The 19,212-nt window shown below is 37.5% G+C and overlaps 1 long non-coding RNA gene across 4 annotated transcripts in view; it reads left to right on the forward strand.

Annotated features, from left to right (window-relative positions):
* Window positions 1-19,212, forward strand: part of LOC114486597 (uncharacterized) — a 75,421-nt gene that overhangs the window by 48,971 nt on the left and 7,238 nt on the right. For 2 of the 4 annotated variants that reach the window (XR_003680603.2, XR_003680601.2), the window contains 2 exons: window positions 17,892-17,976; window positions 18,112-18,252. This is a non-coding gene — a long non-coding RNA (uncharacterized lncRNA). Of the gene's footprint in view, window positions 1-17,891; window positions 17,977-18,111; window positions 18,253-18,600; window positions 18,625-19,212 lie in introns of those variants that run through there. The other 2 variants (XR_008617844.1, XR_003680604.2) reach the window with 2 other exon arrangements.

Below are 19,212 nucleotides of genomic sequence, written 5' to 3' on the forward strand. Positions count from 1 at the left end.
TATTCTATTAAGAATTACAGTTATTTAAGTTTAGGTTTATTGTTAATATGATTGAAAGGAATTGTAAGTATCTGAAAATACTCAGCAAGTGCATGTATGAAGGTTACAGTGAATGCTGAATCAATAAAAGAATAAATGAGTCAGTGACTTAAATTGAATAACATTTTTGTATCAAGGAAAAGCCAGGTATGTCTGCTTGAATCCAAGCATTAGATTATTCTCAGCTTCTTACAAATGAAGTAAACTGCAAAAAAAAAAAAAAGAATGCGTTTCATCAGCAATAAATCTCCAGTCATAGAAATAACAAAGGGAAATAAGGAATTTGAGGAGAAATGCAAACAATGTAATCAGTCATTTAAGAAAGGTAAGTTGAAGTTGACAAAAATATCACCATTGCTGGATTTGCAATTTAACAATAGAAAAACTAACCTGTTGCTTGAAATAGGGACAGACGAAGGGAAAAAGAAGCCAGCAAAGAATAGACATTAACTGCATGTGAGCAAAGTAGGTTCTGGTATTTTCATAAGTTTCAACTTAAGTAGCAGCCTTTGCCATTCTCTGGAATCAAAACAATTTATCATCCATGAACAACTGCCAACCAGAGCATCACCAGGGACATGCTGAGGCTGTGTTTTTACCGGGCCTGGGTTTTCACATAAAAATATTGAATTTATCTGGACTATGGAGAATTGCTAAGCTCAATGTCAAGGGAAAAGGCCCATCTTATTAGTTGTGATGTTATCTTAGTTATTGTAGTCGGTCATCATCTGGAGAAGGAGAGAGATGCACATCGCTGCTGTTACAGACAAATGAGAATGTGGTTTTAAGGACCCCCATGTTACTGACCTTGTAGTTTTGACATAGAGGGCCTAATTTAGACCAGAGATTTTTGAGGGCACAGAGATCACATCTTGAAATCTCACAAACGAAAGTAAATGTGTTTTAAAACAAAAAAATATATATGAATGGTACAACTCTGTTCTTTTTTTAAAAAATCAGATTGGAATGTAGTCCCACTGACAGCATATATAGAGGAACACCCATAAACATATGATGAGAAGCTGCATGTGTATAGAAGCCTGGGTACATCCACCAGAGGAGGGAAATGCTTGGCCTTCGGAGAAATCACTTGAGATGCTCTGAAGCTGAGGGCACATTTTAGAATTTTCCAAAGGGCATGTCCAAACGCATGGCTGGCTGCGATAGGGTAAAATGTTTGTATCCTTCATGAGAGCGTAATGGGCTGCACCATTACACGCTCCACTGGAGCCTAATGTGACAAATGGATGGTTTTGCACGCGGGCCTCAAAGAGGCCGGATGGACTAAAGTGACAGAGATTTCTATCACGGGAGAGACAATGGGTCTCTGCTTTCTCCTCCTGGATACAATCTCTGTTGGAGAGTAATAGGAATCAGCTTTACTGTCACTTCCTTTAATCAAAGCACAGCTGCAGCATCAGTTTTGAGATTCTTCTGTGTTAGGGATGTGTGTTGGGTTCTCTAGAATAAATTTGTGACTATCCATATGCACCCGACACCCACCCACACAACTCTAGCACCCATCTCCACCCTCATGCACACCCGCCATCTCACCAGGGCTGAGAGTCAAAAGGATTAATTTTGCCCAGAAAGGTTTGAATGAGGTACCTATGTGAAGAGGATTAAATCTTTTTCCAAAATCTCTCAAAATCTAAGTTTGGAAAATAGCAAGAGAAAGCTTTCAGGTCAGAGTGAGCTCCTAAACTCGGTAAGGAGCAATCTATCCTTTAATCTAAGTGTTGCAATGCCATCCAACCTCAGTGACCAGAAGGAAAGCAGAGAGAGCAAGCAGGAATATGGTCCAGAACTGTTACACAGCCTCGCCACCCCAATCTTATACACTTCCCCCCTATATTTTATTAAGATAATTTTTAAACATACAGAAAATTGAAATGATTTTATAGTAAACATATAGACCTAAAACTAACCTACTGCCACCTACAACTAACATTTTACTATATTTGATTTACCACATACCTATGTATAGATTCATCCCTCTACTTGCCCATTAATCCAATTGTCAATGTATCTCTTAGCAAGTTGCAGACATCAGTGTCCTTTCCCCTAAATAATTATGCATGGACACCATTTACAAGAGTTTGATATTTGCTTTGGGTCCTTTATTTTCTTTTTCAGGTAAAATTTACATATAATAAAAATTATGTGTGTGTGTGTGTGTATATATATCTATATGTATGACAATGAGTTTTGGCAAATTTATATACTTATGTGACAAAAATCTCAATCAAAATAAAGAACATTAACATCATTCCAGAATGTTATCTCATGGCTCTTCCCAATCAATCTTTGCCCCTAAGCCCAAGAGCAGCCACTGTTCTGTTTTATTTTGTTTTTCCACAAAGATTAGTTTTTCCTGTTCTAGAATTTTACTGAAAAGAAGTCATAAATATGTGCTCCTTTGTGTAGGACTGCTAACGATAGACAGGATAATGGCTTCCCAAAATGCCCACCTCATAAACCCTAATTAAAGTAGTATTTGGGGTCATGGCTGCTAATCAGGTCACCTTGACATAGGGAAATTATCCTGGATTATCTGGGTGAGCAGAATGTAATCACAAGGGTCCTTAAATATGGAAGAGGGAGGCAGAAGAGTCAAAACCAGAGAAATTACATCATAAGAAAGGGTCGACTGAACATTGCTGGCTTTGAAGGGGACCACGAGCCAAGGAATGTAGGAAGTCTCTAAAAGCTGAAAAAGGTAGGAAAATGAATTATTCCCTAGAGCATCTAGGCAGGAATACAGCTGTCAACACCATTGATTTTAGCCCAGTGAGATCCATTTTGGCCTTCCTAGCCCCAGAATTGTAAGATAACACATTTGCCTTGCTTCCTGCCACTAAGCTTGTGGTAATTTGTTACAGCAGCAATCTGAAACCAATACACTTTTTTTACTCAATATAAGGTTTTTGAGGTTCATCCATGTAATTTTATGTATTCTTGTCTCTTTTCATTCCATTTTATCCAAGCTCCTATTGATGGACAACTGGACTTTTTCCAGTTGTAGACTATAATTATTGGGTCATAATTCTGTGCATTTTTTAAAATGCTATCACTTAATGTGTTTGAAGATTCCCTATCTGTGACCTGCCTTCATGGTGACCAGTGTCTGAACTGGCCAGGGAAGGCATTAGTGGGTGATGGTTTAGGGAGCTAGAAATACATAACTCTATAACCTGGTTTTACAACCTTTGCCAAGCTCTGATAGAATATTTGAAAAGTTGGATTTAAGGAGGGCAGGAGTCACTCTCACATGGAGCAAGATGTGGACACCTAAGTATTCTGAAGTGTCTGCCTCTGTCCATATGCTCAGAGGAAATCAGCCTGCTCCACTGTGTGTCATCCTGAAGAATGCCTTCAACCAATAATAATAATAATAATAATAATAATGGCTAATTCTCTGTTGCAATATCGCCTGAACCAGTACAACCTGAGTCCAGATAATTAAGCTCTTAGCCTTAGTTTGCTCGTCTGTGAAATGAGGATAAAACTATCCCAATTTACACAGTTATTTTGGGGAGTAATGTGATAACATGAACAAAAGATACACAGATAATACGCATAAAAAGCTGCTAATGTCCTTAAATTTTCTTAATCCTAACAAAGGACAATCCTCACGTCTTCTGTTTCTAGAAAAGTATTTTACAGAAACATCAAAGTCAGGAAACATATTTATTAATTCAACAAATATTGACTGAGCCTAGACTAGACCCTAGATGCTCATAGGACTTTAAAGGCTTATTCCACACGACTCTTCTTCTCAAGGAGTCTAGTGAGGAAGACAAAGGAGTGAACAGGCTCCTATCCTTTGGCATGGTTACTATGAGAAATGTAGGCATGGGGATCATGGGGTATTTTAGGAGAGCACCTAGCCTAATTAGGGGAAAGTGTAAGGCAAGTTTCAAGAGGAGATGTTCCTGAACTAGAAGAAGAAGTGAATCAAGAATAGGTTAAGTGGAAAGGAAACTGAGGAGAGGAACAAGAGTCAGGAAGAGACCATGGTGTACCCAAGGAGAGACTGTGACCATTCAGATAAGTTAACAAACTATATATACAAGGGCACACTAGCTTGGAATCCCAAAGTCAGGTTTAGACACAGGTAGGATTAGGTGATATGGGTTTTCAAATTTTATGAGTTTTCAAGTCACACAAACCAAAACTGGAATCACATACCAGTTTGGCTATCTATCAGTTATTTGATCTGGATCAAAACAAGTAATTTTTTAAAGCCTCAATATCTTCATTTGTAAAAGGAACATGAGACAATCTAACCTACAGCAATGTTGGAAGAATGAAATAACAAAAAGTTATATAAAGCCTTTAATAGAGTGGTTGATATACATAGTAAGCCCTCAAACAATGTAATCTTCCCATTTTCTTCTCTTTTCAATTTTTCTAATATCACAAGTATTTTAAAGATATGCATACTGATCCCATTCTGTGCCCAACAGGGGGGTAGATAACAGACAAATACACCTATAAATTGGAATATGTCACTAGCTCTTATTGACGGGAAAAACAATAGCCCTAACAAGTTTCACAGACAGTGCAAGTATATTAGAATCTCAGTAATTAAATTGAGGTGTTTTATTTTAGTGGCAAATTTAAGAAAAGCATTAGGTTGGAGCAGAGAGCACATATCTCCATCAAGTCAATTTGGGTTAAAGATTACAAAAAAACAAAGTGTTGCAAAATAACTTAATATTCTTTTATCTACCTGCGATGGTTGGGTTAGGGAAGGAGAAGGAATTTCAATAACATTAAGAGAGTCCAGTGTCCCCAGGGGAAAGGCCAATGACATCATAAAGTATATCTATATCTCTGGGAGAAGAATAGATATAAGTTGTGGAAAAACCATGTACATGCTAATAAAATCAACATTCATGTATATTATTGATATAGATGGAGCCAGGGTCCATGAATTCATAATCCTATCCAATTCAGGATCTTCTCTATGAAAACAAATGACTAAATTGCCAGTCCAAAAGTAGGTATTTGTGTTAGTTTCCTATTGCTACCATAACACATTATCACCAACTTAGTGGCTTAACACAACACTTAATTATTATCTTAATTCTGGAGGTCAGAGCCCAAAATGGGATAAAATCAAGATGTCAGCAGAGCTGTTTTCCTTTCTGGAGGCTTTGGAGAGAAGCCATTTTCCTGCCTTTTCCAGCTTCTAGAAGACTGTCCACAGTCCTTGGCTTGAAGCCCGTTTCCCCATCTTCAAAGCCAGCAATGGCTGGTTGAGTCCTTCTAACATCTCATAAGTCTGACACTGACTCTTCTGACTCACATTTTCACTAAGGACTTTGGGATTCTGTGGAACCCACCCAGATAATCTATTTTAAGTTCAGTTGATTAGCAACCTTAATTCCATCTGCAACCTTAAATCCCACTTCCTATGCAACGTATTCACAGACTCCAGGTATTAGGATGTGGGCCTCTTTTGGAGGCTATTATTCTGCCTGTAGCAGTATAAATTGAATATTTAGAATGAGAAAAAAAATCACATCGTAACCTGAGTGTTTTAAGATTCAAGTCCTTTTTCTGTGATTTTGTCTTTTCGGCAATTTATGAGTGATGTTTCCGTAGAAATATTTCTGATTAAAACTGAACTTTCTCCTCACCTGCAATTCCCTACAACTCCCAACAACTTCCAGCATTTACAGGGTACAGGAACTGACAGACCCTAAAGCTAAACTCTTTTAGCTTCATGGTTAATCTGCATCTGAGAATTGAAAAACATCATGGCAGATATGACGTTTAGTCTGAAAATATATTCCCTTATAAAGTATGTTCTGTAGTTCATTACTGATATTGATAAATAAAATTATTTTTGTTTCTTTTATGAAATCGATACTATTAAATGGATATTGAATTCCAGTATTAATAAGTCATTGAAATATTCCCCAATTTAAGGATAATTTTCTTCTGACAATTTTTTTCTTTATTAATATTTTATTATTTGATCATTTTTCACTTATGAAATTTAGGTTATAGAATTTTTTTCAAGATGCATCTCTTTAATCAGTTAAAGTGTATATGATAGGCTACATATAGGAATTTATACGATGTGGTATTTATATTTTAGAATATAAATCCATCTTTCATGCTTGACATGAAAGAGGATGCCTTTCACCTCTAACCCAAAAGTACAATAAGGAAAGCATCTCTTTGTTCTACCTTTAAAAGGCTACATTTAGCGTAGTTAACCGTAATGATTTTTTTTTTTTTAATTCTGTCTTTTGTCTCATAACTATTTTCTGGAAGTACAGCAGTATGGTCCCTTATCTCATGGCATTGCTCTCCGAGTGGAAAGGGGTCAATCTGCAGTTCTTTCTACTTTTCTCTTTGAGGCTAGAGGAGCTAGCTTAGAAAAAACCTCAAAAGTCATACAGATCTTTGCTTGGGAGCAACCTTAATCATTTTAGTTCATTTCACAAGAGGAAAATAACAGCTGCTATTCTGTGAGTACTTGCCACATGCCAGGCTAAGCATTTATGTTTCTCCTCTTTTTGGGTACCCAAAACAATACTGGAAGAAAGGTATAATTATCTGTATTTTTTCCTTAATACTTATAAGTGGAAATAATCATTCATGGTTCTCACATCAGAAAAGCTAACTTGTGTTGGGACAGGGAAAGAGAATGTTCCCTGTTTTTCAAGAAGCATCTCCAAGTCAGCAGGTTTCTTGACCTCAATCACTGTCAATAGTACCAGATTAGGTCTGAGGGAGCACTCACCACTACAGTTTGAAAGACAGAAGTACTAGGCATTAAGCCTGAGGAGTTTGAAGGGGATTTGAAATGTACCAATGTTTAAAATGATTATTGCCATTATTGTTATTATTATTTGTTTCCTCTCGCCTTGTTACAGCTCTAAAGGAAATCTGGCATTCAGACAGTACAAAACTGTTTTAATGTCTTTCACACCAAAGGTTGCATTCTTAACTACATAGAATCTAGAATCTTTTTTTCCTTTGCTCCTCAAGTCAATATAAATCAGTCTTTTGCTGACTATTTCCATCCAGTCCTAAAACTACCTGTAGAATGCCCTACATTCCTCTCTCCCTACCGACGAAGAAAGCTCTGCAATAGGATATACGATTTTGGAGACACACTTAGGAGGAAGACTGCTTCCTCTATCTAGAAGTCATAGTGCTGATGACTTTGTGAAAACACTGAATAGAGTTCTGAAACTCAAAGCTCTAAAATGGAATGAAGAAAATGGGAATTGATGATGTGTGTAAATTTCCTTGGGGATTACCCAAAGCCACTCTGCCACCTGGCGGCCCGAGATACTTGTTATCCAACAAAGCAAAAGAAAGCAAGATAAAGGACAAGACTGGGCTTGTGAGCAAACGTGTCACTACCAAGAGGCACTTGGAAGACTCCTGTGGCCAAAGTTTCAGTGTCCCTCCCATATGGAAAGCAGATTTTCCTATGCATCTCAAAGAGCCCAAAGCTGGCTCTTTCCAGAGTGCCCTGGAAAATTCAACAGGAGCCAGAAGGCATCCACAGAAATCCAACGCACATGTGCTGAAAGGGACCCTAGAGATTTTTATTTTACAGATGCAGGGTTTGAGGTCTACATAGTTAAAGTGACTCAGTTAATTCAGAAAGAAGCAGAACCCATGTTTCCCTCTGGGGAAATCACACCACAGTGCACCCTTCAGAACTTTACTTGTAGGGCATACAGCTTAGCTTGTATGTTTGTTTAGCATAAAACTCTATGCCTCTGTGCAGGTGCAGAATTAATATTACAGAATAAATACTGCCAACTGCCGTATTACATATCTGCTGTTCATTAAAAGGGGAACAATGGATAAACTGCAAGAAATCACTTACAATCTGTAGAAATAGAATCAGTAGAGCTAGCTGAATATAATGAGCTCAAATGCACTGGAAAAAATAGAGTTGGGGGAAATCCAAATGCAATATATTTTTATTTACTTATTCTTATAATTCTATATTTAATAATATGCAATGAAGCCTTTTGTTTCCATTTAACATAGGTTGTAAAATATTTGGCTCATAAAAGCATTAAAGTGAGGAAATGAGAGGGAGTGAAAAGAAACCCATTGTTTTGTAAAAGAATTCTTATGTTTTTCTCCCTGGTTGTGAATCTGTCCCCTAAACTCACTGTTGTCTCATTTAAATTTTTTTCTATGTTCCCAGATGCCTTACTTGAAACTTCCCTTTGTATTTAAAAACAAATGGGGATGCTGCTTAATTCATTTTGCTTTCCAGGGTGTAAAGGAAATGAAAATTAAAAGTGGCTTCACCACCGGTAAAGGATGTTTCTATGCAGAGATTTCGATGGCAATATTACAAGAAGAATTGTATTTACATGTTTTCTGTTCATCTTTCTAAAACACCTCTCCTCATCCGCTTCAAATCGCAACATTCTAAAAACTGCATTTGTGGTGATCCAGCATTGGTAATGCGTTTAGTAAGATTTTAAAAACAGCTAAAAAGCAGGCCAAAAATAAGTGCAGAATGCAGATTGGAAATATCATAAGTCCCATTAAAGAGGGTCACATTTTTCCTATGACTATAAGCTTTTCAAGGGTTTAAGCCATGTTTATCTTAGTTACCTGCATGGTCTACTGTCTAGTAAAATGCCTGCTATATATTGGGTGCTTATTAAGTATTTGCCCAATTATTTTCAAATTAATTGTTGTTTATAACTTTATGTGAACCAGTTACCTCCTGTGGCCGCAGACTCCACCCACAGCTTTTGACCAGGAATTTCAGAAATACACACAGATGAAGAGGGAAGGAATAGAGGTGGGAGGTGTTATGGGAACCAGACTGCCCAGGTTGAATTCTGGGTCATATTTTACTAACAGTGAGTCAATGGGTGACTCAACCTCTATAAGCTACAGTTTATCCTCTGTACAAATAAAGATAATAATAAGATCTGTCTCATATGATTTTCAAAATTAAATTTTATTTTCTCTGTGTAAAGGGCTTAACAGAGGGCCTGATGTCAGAAGTGAGCCCTCATCACGTGTTAACTCTCACTGATATTGCTCCACTGCATTAGTTTGCTACTGCTGCTGTAACAAAGCACTATAAACTTAGTGGCTTAAAATAACATAAATTTTTTAAACCTATCTTACCGTTCTGAAGGTCAGAAATTCAATACAAGTCTTAAAGGGATGAATTAAGAAAGGGATGAATTAAGTTATCTGCAAGGCTTCTTCCTTCTGGAGGCTCCAGGGAAGAGAATCTATTCCTTAACATTTTGCAGCTTCTTCTGGAGGCTGTTGCATTCCATGGCTTCTACCTGCATCCCTCTAATCTCCACTTCTATTATCATATCACCTCCATCTTCTTGCCAGGCTCTTCTAAGGAACCTTGTGGGGCCCACCCAGATAACAGTGGATAATATCTCTATCTCAAGATCCCTAACTTAATCATGTTTGCAAGTCCCTTGTATCAGATAAGATAACATATTCACAGGTTATAGGAATTCACATATTGACATCTTTGGGGGCTTTACTCAGTCTACTATATATATTAACATGATGGCAAATCCTTTACATTCAGAGATTTTTAGAAATTCACAGATCTGTGAATTCACTATAGAAGTTGTTCTATTCACAATCACCTAACTAGAGAGGTTTTGCTTGTTTGTCGGTTTTATTTGTTCCTCTATTTGTTTAACTGAAATTGGCCAAATCTTAGGAAATTTGGGGATTTTGGTATGATACATCTGAGATGGGGCACAGGGTGTCCTAGAATTTGCATTTTTTTAAAGCCCCATGAGTTATTTTGAATTTAGTCAACTTTCATTCAATAAATATTTACTAATGTTTTAGAAGCTGAAGGATTCAAATTACCTAATCACATTTTATGTCAGAAAACTAGATAAAAATTTAATAGACATGAAAAAAGAAATATTTCTTTCTTAAATTGCAAAAAACTCCACAAGTAAAATATTAAGGAGACTAAGTTAAGCATGAGACGAGGAAACAAAAATGTGAAGACCTGCTACCAATGGAAAGAATATTTGCCACATTTAGTCTTTGTTTGTTTATCTTAACCAGCTCTGAGTTTGGCACATTTGAAGATGCTTTTTTCCCCTCACCATCTGTGATGGTTAATTGTATGTGTCAACTTGACAAAGCCATTCTCCTCCTATCTCTGTTTTAAATGACAGGCAAACTTGATTCTGCCTAATGAGTGAGTAGAGTTGAAAACATTAATTTATTTGAGCACATTTCTATTAACATCACTCTAAGGAAAGGTATCAGTGTGCTCTTAAGATGTAAAACATTCTAGGTCATTCTATTCTCACTTTTGTCCCTTAAAGCACTGTTCAAGTGATACATTCAACACACTGATGAGAAGCAGAGTTTACTATTTACATAATGAAGAGCACTAGTGAAATGGGTAAAGCACTGAGCTGGGAATGGAAAGACCCCTGTTCTAATCCCATGTGATCTTCCATAAGCTTTTAGATCCTTGAAAAATACACACGACCTCAAAATGTTTCAATATCTTAAGATGTTAAAGGTAGAATATTCCTTAGTTATTATCTGAGATTATTTATATTTGTCAAGTTTATGATCATATCCTGATTTTAAATATAAACCCAGACATCATAACAATAATACCAATTAAGTAAACACATGGTGCTTACAATGTTCTAATGCTTGGGGTGTTTCATAATGTTAAATCTTTTAACTCTCACAAAATCCTGTGAGATTAGTATTGCTTCCATCCCCATTTTGTAGATGAGGAAACAGGGGCACAGAGGTCTGTATCTTACCCAAGGTCACAGAGTTTGGATTTGAGCCTTAAAGTCTGACTCCACAGTCTTTGCCTCCGTTATTATGCCACATTGTAGTATTTGTCAAACTTTGATGTAAACACAAATAACAAGTAATGATCACACAATTTGTTCACAAAAATTGTTAATGTATTGCTAATGTTATTTTATCTTTCCTGCTCTATATAGCCCTAAATACTCTTATGTCTTTAGTTTAATTTGATGAGTTTTATTCTTGTGCCTACAAATACCTTTCTTCCCTGTTCTGTTGCCCATTAATTTATCAACAAAATTATTATTTAAGTTTCAATTTCCTTCATGGTAAAATGATTGAAAAATCATCTTAATGACATGAAATAAATATAGATGTTAAACAAGTACAGTCAAGGCCAGAAGTCTTGGAACCTACTTGAGCAGTCATTGGGCTTATGCTGTGCATTGACTATCTTTCTCATCATTCACTGGGATAAAATCTTTTTGAGGTCAGAGACAACATCTGAGTACTGAATGAATAAATGAAGCAAAGTGGGCATTACTATCCTCATATTAAATTTTTAAAAGACAGCTCAGAATGCTTGACTATATGATCATTGTAACACATATGATAGGTGGTCAGCCAGAATCTGAACCTTGCGTGCTTGTTTCTTGGAATAGTGTTATATCCACAATGCCACATCTGTCCAGCCAGCAGAACTTGGAAAAGCTTTGCCCTCAATAAAGAACCAAATTACAAGCAGCCCTGTCCATAGACATGAAAAACAGTAATCTATTCTTTCTGAATGAAAAATACATAGATCATGTGTATTAACTTTATTCACTGTCATTTTCCCAGGCTCAAATGGTTACAGCATTCCTTTATCTTTGTAAGACCAGTGAATGCATGGATTCTTCTTAGTGATGATGTCCTTCTTGAGCCATCTTAAGAAGGGTTGGTGATACCACCAAATTAACTTTGTAAATTCAATTTTTATGCAGTGTTTTTAAGTCAGTTTTTTTTTTAATTTTATCTCAGTTTACTTCCTAGCATATTGTTTCCATCTACAATCTGACACTAATATTTTCTCTGCTCTGCTCTCTATGTTAAATAGAACATCTCTTTCTAGCCATACTTAAAATAGCATCTTAAGTATCATTGTCTCAAACACAACTGTTCTTACCTCCTTTTACATCATTACTATGTGGAATTTTTTGTTTAAATTATTGGTATCAATTTCTCCCGCTAGACTTTCAGCTCCATGGTGATATGTATTGTCTTGGTTTTGCTCACCAATATAGCCCCACTGCCAAGCCTTGAGGGAGGAGAGTATGGTGACACACTGAGCTTTCTTACACACTCCCTTGTTTGATTGTTTGTTAGGTGCCTTAGCCTCCCACATTTTTTCTAGGATGGGGGGTCTCTGTCTCCTGTACATATTCTCTGCTCCTTCCTGTGGTGCATTTAGACAATCTCTGTTTTTTTGCAAGGCAGCCTATCGTTCTGAGGTAGATAAATTCAATTAACATTGGATAGAATTTTAAAGTGCTACAATGAACAGACAACTGAAGTCTCTCCTCCAATTTTGCTCTTTCAATAATAAACCTGCTATTTTAATATTCACATGGCAACATATGTGTCTACTTTTTCAAATTTGTGTGGAGCACAGGAGGAAGGAAAGACCTATTTGTTATTTATTAGGAACCTAAAATTCCGACATACTGGTACACTGGCCAGGAATCTTGAAAGAGCCAGCAATGTGTTGGTGTTACGTAAAACACAATACCACGTGGGTAAGTCAATGCTCCCTGTGTGGCTGGGGTCCTTGACCTTCCAGGACCGCAGCCCTTGTCACAGCAGCTTATTGCAGCAGATGTCTATGGCATTTAGCAGCTATTTTATAAGTAGCCTAGGGCTTACTGACTCACACTGACTTTTGTAGCTGACCTTGACTGATGCAGATGCAGCTTTGACCCAAGCAGGCATGAATGAGATAAGGGTTAGATTATCAAGGGCATGGGAGTCTTTTAGTTCCAGTTAAGGCTCACCTCATACAGGCTTCTCAGGCACTGAGGGATGAAATGATTTTTGTTCCTTGTGGTGTTTCTCATTGTTAACTGGCTGAGGTGTCAATCTGCAAAAACAGTTAATATCCATGTGGGCTATAATATGACTGGGTGAGGTTTTAGTCTTTGTATTGTAGGTGTTTGACGTTAATAGAGACTAATAGTTTGGCTATTTCAAATTCCTTTCTCTTGCCACACTTGAAAGGGCATCCAGTTCCAAAAAAAGTAAAGATGAGACATACCAAGTAACTAATCTCTTGGACTCTGTGACACATTCATGGTCTCTGAGAGCCACCTCCTACCATATAGTTTCAAACTGACTCTGATTTGGTCACTGAATGTGCTGTGACGAAGGTATAAGACGTCCAAGGTTGAGACTGCATTGATCCACAAAAGAATGGTGGATTTTATTTACCAACAGATAATGAAGAACAAGGGAGAGAAGCATGTTATGTTGGAAATGACTTTTACTTGAACCTAAGTTTAAGGGAAATTGGAGGAGATCATCACAAAGTTCAAACTCAAAATTCAGCAAAGAAATGTTATACCTACGTTTATCTTATTGGGTTGGCCAAAAATTTCCTTCGAGTTTTTCCCTAAGATCTTACAGAAAAACCCAAAGGAACTTTTTGACCAACCCAATAGAAATAAGGTTTACAGATAATTTGCATAAAAATATAAACAAATTTATATGTTTTAAATGACAATGGCTCAGGCAATGGTTTTACCTTTGGAAACAGCAGAAGCCAGATATTCAAGGGATGAAGAAAGAAGAGGACCTACCTAAGAGGTACTTTGAGGTCTTTACCATCAAATTAGAACTGGATGAAGGAGAAATTGAGCTACATTTACACCAAATGCTCTTCCTCTGAAAATGGCAAAATTTCTCAGCAGTGAGCTTGAGTGACTTCCCTGGAAGGAGATGGGAAGCCTATAGCAGCAGCAGTTAGGAAACCATTTCATGAAGACTGGGACAGCCATACCAAGCAGTTACAGACTATTTGAACATTTAAGAGGGGACAATTTTATAGATCATAAGATATATCTAGCCTTTTCAGGTCTGCTTCAAGATCACTGTGGTAGTTAAAAATACAGATGTTGCCCCCCCCCCAAAAAAGTTGATTCAGTATAATTTTTGAGCATTTACTATTTGCTAGGCAATACTTTTGCCTCTGGGGATACAAAGGGAGCAGAGACCACATATTCCTATACCCATGGAGCATAGATCTTACAGGGAGAGATGGAAAATAAATAAGATAAATAGGGAATATGTAGCATGAGAGTGACAAGTGATAAGGAAAACAAAAGAGCAGGGAAGAACCTAATCAAAAATTTGCAACAATTGTGGATATATTATTAAGGACAAAGAAGCAATAATAATGATACTAATAATAAACTTAGCAGGGCCTTCTGGAAAGGAGAAACAGGAGAGGATCAAAGTATCTGAGGACTAGCCCACTATAGCATAAAAAGATGAAAGAGTAAAAAAGATGTGTTTTGCCAGTACAAAAGAGCAAGTTAATTCAATTTTGAAAAATCCAGAAGCAAAGCAGAGGAAAGGCAACTTTTAGGGTGAGCACATGTAACAAGGTCTTAGCATTCACTGGGTCTCCTGGGGCAACACCTTCTGAAGTCTCAGCAGCAGCTGAGGGCAGAGATCTGCTATTGCTGACTCTGCAGATGAAACAAATGGGGGAGAGAGCATTGCTTGGGGTCCAAGGGGGAAATTAATAGATTTCAAATTAAGGAGGATAGAGAGAAAAGGAACCAGCTGAAGAACCACTGGTACAAATTTGCAAACCCTTCAAGAAGGCTCAAATGTCTCAATTATCATTCTGAGAGATGGGAGTCGGTTTGCTTAGGTGGGTCCTCCCCAACCTGTCTGATAGCATAGTGCTATAATTAACACCAGCATGCTGGAGAGCAGACTTTAAGCTCACAGGTCTTAGACTGCGAACAACTAGACTAGGCTGATTGAGATTTTGGTAAGGACACGGTTGAGGAGATTTACTCTTCTCTCTGTTTTTGGACTTTAACAGTAATTTGGGTCTGAAATGAACCAAGTACAACTGACCCTGAGCAACACAGGTTTAAACTGTGTGGGTCCACTTACATTAGTTTATTTTCTTCAACAGTAAATACTCTGGTACTGCATGATCCATAGTTGGTTGAATCAGCAAACTGAGTATATGGGGGGCCAATTATAAATTATTCTTGGATTTTTGACTTCTTAGAGGGTTGGCACCCCTAACTCCTACATTGTTCAAGGGTACTGGGTTATAAGAATACTATTTACAGGTGATAAGTCTCATAGATGCTGGGGTTGCATGTTCTCTAAATGTTGAGGGTTTGGAACCAATGCTGTGAAAATCTTATGTGGTCTATTAATTTTGGAACTTTCAAAAACCAGGGCATGTGAGAAACTTTCAGTAAAAGTATTTGAATCTTAGAGGTCCTGAATGAACCATAGTCTTTCCAGTAAATGGGCCACTAAGGGAGCCTCTATTACCACAAGCACTTGACCAAGACCTATCTGACTAGATTGAGTAGAGAAAGAGATTGAAGAGAAAAAAAAAAAAAAAAAAAGACACATTTGGTCTCTAATTTCTTTGGAGTTTAACTTACATCTTTTAATTCAATTTTAACCTAAATGTAAGACCGGACACTATAAAACTCATAGAGGAAAACATAGGAAAAACACCTTTGACATAAACCACAGCAAGACATTTTTTGACCCACCTCCTAGGGTAATGAAAATAAAAACTAAAACAAATGGGACCTAATGAAACTTAGAAGCTTTATCACAGCAAAGAAAACCATAAACAAGATGAAAAGACAACTCTCAGAATGGGAGAAAATATTTGCAAATGAAGCAATGGACAAAGGATTAATCTCCAAGATATACAAACAGCTCATGGAGCTCAATATTAAAAAACAAACAGCCCAATTAAAAAATGGGTGGAAGACCTAAATAGACATTTCACCGAAGAAGACATACAGATGGCCAAGAGGCACATGAAAAGATGCTCAACATCAGTAATTATTAGAGAAATGCAAATCAAAACTACAATGAGGTATCACCTCACAATGGTCAGAATGGCCATTATGAAAAAATCTACAAACAATAAATGCTGGAGAGAGTGTGGAGAAAAGGGAACCCTCTTGCACCGTTGGTGGGAATGTAAATTGATACAGCGACTGTGGAGAACAGTATGGAAGTTCCTTAAAACACTAAAACTAGTACTGTCATATGACCCAGCAATCCCACTACTGAACATATACCTTGAGAAAATCATAATTCAAAAGGGCACATGTACCCCAATGTTCATTGCAGCACTATTTACAATACCCAGGACATGGAAACAATCTTAATGTCCAATGACAGATGAATGGATAAAGAAGGTGTGGTACATATATACAATGGAATATTACTCAGCCATAAAAAGGAACGAAATGGGGTCATTTGTAGAGATGTGGATGAACCTAGAGTCTGTCATACAGAGTGAAGTAAGCCAGAAAGACAAAAACAAATACTGTATATTAACGCATATATGTGGAATCTAGAAAAATGCTACAGATGAACCTATTTTCAGGGCAGGAATAGAGACTAGACATAGAGAATGGACATGTGGACACAGGGGGAAGAAGAGGAGGGTGGGATGAATTGAGAGATTAGGATAGACATATATACACTACCATGCGTAAAATAGATAGCTAGTGGGAACAAGCTATAAAGCACAGGAAGCTCAGCTCAGTGCTCTGTGATGACCTAGATGGGTGGGATGGGGGTGGGGTGGGAGGGCGGTCCAAAAGGAAGGGAATATAGGTGTACATAGAGCTGATTCACTTCAGTATACAGCAGAAACTAACACAACATTGCAAAGCAATTATACTCCAATTTAAAAAAAAACAGAATGAGGGTTCCAATTTTGGGCTTTGATTTTTTTCTTATAAATTTGACAATGGCAGATAGTATTCAAATTTTTAATTGGTAACATTTTAAACAACTATATTCCTTGGAATAATCATGTGCTAGCATTCACACACTTTGCTATGTTTCCTGCACAGTGTATTGGATAATCTGACTGTTCATATTTGAGATATAAAGTAGAATAGGAAGTAAAGTTAGAAGGCTGCGTTTGGGGTTAGAAGTTATTTTAATTTGCAAACTCTTCATTTCTTAGCTTTCTGGGGCCGGAGCTAACTGTATGCGGGAGGTCCAAGAAGATGAATAGAGTTGTGGCTGTGGGAATGTTCTCATGAAATAAGATCAGAGATGTTTTGATAGACTGTTGGTATTTCTAGAGAGGACAGCCACAGCTTTAGGGGACCAGAACCTTTATTTTGAAACTACAGAGCTAAGCGGACACCACCTGGGAAACTTAGGAGAGATTTCCTCTGTCATCATGTTCCTTAGGCATGTTTCCTCTAAAGTCACGAATCTAGTGATGCTATCAACCTCATTTACTCATTCAAAGGATGGTGAGAGAGCAGGCAACTAAGTCCATAGCCATGAGGATTGCTAACAGAGATCTAATACTGTCTCTCCAAGCTCATGATCTTGCCTGAAAGCTGAGATGTTGATTTCCATTAGACAGATAACTGGCAGAGACCCAGTTCAAAACTGTCCTGTGAGCCTCTGAGGTTGACATCACTACCCTCACATTAAAGATTAGGAAACTGTGACTCAGAATTAAGCAACTTTCCCAGAGACTCACAGTAAATGACAAGAAAGAATTCAAACCTGGATCTGTCTCACTGAAAAGCATCTGCAGCTCCCACGTATATCATTCCTCAAGAACTGGCCCTTGTCTCCTCCCTAACCACATCTCCCACAACTTAACCTCATGAATCTTTTTTCCCTCTGTCATACCATGCTAATTAATATTCAATAAATACCATATGTTCTCTTAGTTCCCTGTGCCTTCCCACACCCTCTTTCTCACCTTTTAACTTGCACTACTCCTACCCATCCTTCAGCTAGTCACCAACTCTGGGCTTGTTTTATTCTAGATGTCCTCCGCAATACCTCCAGATGACTTCCCTCCCTTATTACTTCCAAGATCTCTTAGGATATCACTTATCGCGGTGGCACGTGGTAAGTTTCTGATTATATGTGTACCTTCTCTCTTAACTGTATCTGAACATCTCTGTACTTCCTGAATTAACAGAGTTCTGAGCATGTAGTAATCACTTAGTGTTTGTAAAATGAAGTGCCTTCTCATTTTTTCAGCTCTTTTAATCTAATGAAATACTCATGCAGCTTATTGCTATTGATCCAGCATTTAATAGCATTGAAGAGTTTAGAATCACCTGCAGACATGAGGGAACACTGGGACTCCCTCTACCTGATCTTGGATAATCAGACTAAACAGTAAGTCTCAACTTTGATGCCTGAGGGATTGCTCTTTTCATGCTTCACTCATCCATTCATTACCAAAGAGATGGATGTGTGAGATCTGTGACAAAACATCTTTCCCTTTCTGACAGTTGCTCTTAAAGGAAATACTCTCCTTTGAAGCCCTGTCCAAGGTTTTGAAATTATAAATATGTGCACTTACCATGTTTATTGGCCATCTCTTTTGAAAAATAGATTAGTCAAACACGGTTTTCCCCTAACAAACCTGCTTATCTTTACCTACTAGATCTGTTAAACTGCTCAATGTCAGTGCGCTTTATTTGGGAATTCACCAATTGACCCACTATTTCCTGTGTCACTCAGAGAGCATATGAGAATGTATAAACCCTAGCAGAGAACTCAATTTCCATGTTACAGTGGAGAGAAGTGCCTGCTGTCCTCAAAGAGTTAATTAGCTACTCTGAGCATCGGCTTCATTTCTAGAGTGACTTAAGCACTGAGAAAAATCTGGTTCCGAGTTTGGAGATGTTTCAAGGTAAATCATCTCTTTGCACATTTGGGAAGTGTATGCCATGGGATGTTGTACAATTTGTCAAATTGTGTTCATCTGTAAGAAAGCAGTCCTGAAGTTAAGACTGCTCATATACCTGCTCATAGACTGCTCGTATAGACCCTCATATACGAAGTTTTTCTTATGTCATTTCTAAGATTTAAGAAAGGTTTCAAGACCAAGTACTGTCAGTTCTATGTGATACTGACCCAGGCCCTGGAGATAAATCACACTTGTAACAGCTTGAGGTGCATATACTCACAGATGATATACATTTTACAATTCATGGCTAGCTTTACAACTCATGTGAGTGAAGTAGGTCACAAAGAAGTGTTAGAGTTTCAAAACTCCATCTGGTATGTGCTTTTTTTTTCCATCAGGAAATTTTGCTATTTTTAGCATGGGAGGAGACTTTTGGGATGATC

The sequence above is a fragment of the Physeter macrocephalus genome, chromosome 7 (assembly GCF_002837175.3).
Source record: "Physeter macrocephalus isolate SW-GA chromosome 7, ASM283717v5, whole genome shotgun sequence".
Lineage (NCBI taxonomy): Eukaryota > Metazoa > Chordata > Mammalia > Artiodactyla > Physeteridae > Physeter > Physeter macrocephalus.